The 3,326-nt window shown below is 48.0% G+C and overlaps 1 protein-coding gene across 1 annotated transcript in view; it reads left to right on the forward strand.

The window, feature by feature from the left end:
• Window positions 1–3,326, forward strand: part of SLC12A8 (solute carrier family 12 member 8) — a 142,517-nt gene that overhangs the window by 82,667 nt on the left and 56,524 nt on the right. The gene's annotated exons all lie outside the window — the stretch shown is intronic.

Here is a 3,326-nt window from a genome sequence, read left to right on the forward strand (position 1 = left end):
CTAGAAACTCCCCTTCCCCTAACCCAACCTGTGTGCCTTCTCCCAGGGGGGCAGAGAAATGCTATTGTCCTCTTATCACACTGGGTATGGGTGAAACCAGGATCCCCATGGGCAATGACTGAGTCTCCTTCCCCTCCCTTTCCTGCTTTCCTGCTCTACAGTGGCTGCAGGAGTCTTCCACAGCGGAGGTCCCTGTAGAACTCTTGTCACCTGCTCAGGGCCCCAGCCTAGAAGGCAGTAAGCTAACATGTTTACCAAATGCTGCATAAGAAATAACCGTTTGTGAGGGACTGGGTTTGTTCCCAGGACACAGACTGAGCAAAACATTTCATTCTCGATCAAGGCAGCGTCGATGCCCTGGAGTGTGGCTGATTTTTGTCTCCTTTTTCTCCTCCCTCTGCCTTCCTCCATAGAGAAAGGAGGAAAAGCTACTAGATTGTTGAAAACTTTAAAAACTGTCCGTATCGAATGTGGGCAAGGATTCAGAGAAACTGGAACTCGCATACACTGCTGATGGGAATGTAAAACGGCACAACCATTTTGGAAGATGATTTGACAGTTTCTTAAAAACCAAACATACATCATTCCACTTCTAGTTATCTACTACCGAGAAACAAAAACGTGTATCCATATAAACACTTGTACATGAAAGTTCAAAGCAGCTTAATTTGTAATAGTCCCAAACTGGAAACAACTCAAATATTCATCAACAGGTGAATGGAGAGACAAATTATGGTATCACCGTGCAATATAAAACTACTCAGCAATTAGAAAAAATGAACTATTGATAACCTGTGACAACATAGATGAATCTCAAAATAATTATGCTGTGTGACGTCAGACAAAAACGAGTACCTTTTTTTTTTTTTTTAAACCCCACATTTGTTTATTTATTTATTTTTGGCTGTATTGGGTCTTCGTTTCTGTGCGAGGGCTTTCTCTAGTTGTGGCAAGCGGGGGCCACTCTTCATCGCGGTGCGCGGGCCTCTCACTATTGCGGCCTCTCTTGTTGCGGAGCACAGTCTCCAGACGCGCAGGCTCAGTAGTTGTGGCTCACGGGCCCAGTCGCTCCGCGGCATGTGGGATCTTCTCAGACCAGGGCTCGAACCTGTGTCCCCTGCATTAGCCAGCAGATTCTCAACCACTGCGCCACCAGGGAAGCCCAAGTACCTTTTTAAAAAGGTTAAAAGTGTATAAAAATCCATTTATATAAAATTGTAGAAAATGCAAACTATAGTAACAGAAAGCAGGTCCATGAATGTCTGGGAATGGGGGTGAGGGGAGCAGGAGGGAGGGCAAGCAGATTTCGGGGGATGAAAAATGTGTTTCTGACCATGGTGATGATCTCACAGATGTGTTCATGTCAAACTTTTCAGCTTGTTACACTTTAAACGTGCAGCTTATTGTATATTAGTTATACCTCAGTAAAACTGTTAAAATGAAAAAAAAATGTTAATGACTTTAATCACCTTTAACAACTTTCCTGAACCCCACTGCTCCCTCTAGCAGCCGGCCCCCTTCTGTCCTCAACACAGCCACCCACCAGTCTTTGCCCTCCCAACTCTGTTTGCCTGCCTCCTGCTCGTCCACTCTCTCCTTTTGCAATTCCAGGCCTGTCTCTCCAGTGAAATGATTGTTTCCAAAGTCATCAGTGGCTTCTGCGTCCCTCAGTTCAGGGGGCATTTGCAATCCCTCAGTGTGTTCGACCTCTCGGCTGCGTCCCACTTTCTCCTTCTTTTCTCGTGCCCTTATTCTCCTCGTCTCTCTCCCGCCTCTCTGACCTGCTTTCTAGGGGCATCCTCTTCTGCCTGCCCATTAAAGGTTGGTTTTCTTCAGCCCGTGCCTAGGCCCCTCTCTGCTTTCTCTACTGTTTCCCTTGGGATCGCATCCGTGTCCATCGTTCAGGGACCACACACAAAGCTGACGACTCCCAGATTTACACCCCCAGCCCAGACTTCTCTAAGCTTCACGTCCTATATTCAAGTGCCTACGTGACATCTTCTCTTGGTATCTCAGACCCAGCATGTTCAGAGCCCAACCCATCGCACCTACCCCCCAATTGGTTCTTCTCTACTCCTGAGCTCAGGAGTGGCACCTGCATCCTCCCAGTTGCTCAAGCTGGTAAATGGGGGTTACTCCTGACTCCTCCTTCTTCCTTACCAGTACCCTCCAAGTTCTGTCAGTTTTACCTCCTAAACTTACCTGCCTTTACCTCCTGCTTCTCTCCGTCTCTACCACCTGACCACACCGGTCCAAGCTTCATCCCTTACCTGGTTAATTGCAGTGGCTCTGACCTGTCCCCTCTTGAGGCTTGGTCACAGGTTTGAGGCTGGAGCTAGGCCTTGGTAGTGGCAGGTAGAATCCTGTTCTACAAATCCAGGTGTGCCAGAAATAGTGCATTTCTTTCACCTTAATGAAATGGAAAGAGAGTCAGTCTCTGACTCTAAGCCTTCATTCTGCCAGGATGACAAAACTGATGTCGGTCATTCGTCATGCCTCCGCCTTGCCCTGTCATTCTGTTTCAGGGTCTCAGGGTCTTACCAAGTACCAAAGCATGTTAGGCGGCTCTGGCTATTCATCATCTGCACAGAGCCAGGCCCTCCTATTGTCCTATCTGCAGATCCCCTCAGGTTTATGCTGTCTGCTGCTTCTGAGCCACTTTTGGGGACTGGAAATCTGCTGAGCCTGGGAACCCTATGCTTAGAGTCTGTGTACTTCTCAGACCCTCCTTTCTGTGGTCTTGCTGGATCCCCACCAGTGCTGCCAGGGAGTAGGCCCCAGGTTCCCCGTTGTTCCAGATCCTGTGGGCCTTTCTCTTCCTGCCCCAGCTCGAGGGGCAGTCTTCTGTTGTAATAAGGGCGGGCGACACTGCTGTCCAGGGCCAGCTTCGTGGGCATGGATTTATGCATTCACACTGGGCCCCAGGCTTGGAAGGGCCGCACACTTGGTTTAATGCTTTGCTGTTGCTAAAATTCTTAATAATTTTTGAACACCGTACCCTACATTTTTATTTGTGCTGGGCCCTGCAAACTATGTAGCAAATTGGTTTTGTCCCCGCATGGTCTCCCCAGCCTTCCTGCAGCTTTTTTCTGCTTCCTCAATCCTCGGAAATCTCCTAAGGGCTCAGGCCTTTGAGAAACAGAACCCAAAACAGTGTGCAGGCAAATTCTCCTTCTACCCTGCTGCATATTTCCTCCAAGGCAATAAAATAAAGGTCAGGTCCCTTTTGAATGGACAGAAAAGGAAAGGGGAAACTAAAAAAGAGGAAAAATTTTAAAAGTTAACATCTGAAAATGTCTTCTGGCCCCTCCCACTACCCACCCCCC

Source organism: Lipotes vexillifer, unplaced genomic scaffold, assembly GCF_000442215.2.
Source record: "Lipotes vexillifer unplaced genomic scaffold, Lipotes_vexillifer_v1.1 scaffold823, whole genome shotgun sequence".
Classification (NCBI taxonomy): Eukaryota; Metazoa; Chordata; class Mammalia; order Artiodactyla; family Lipotidae; genus Lipotes; species Lipotes vexillifer.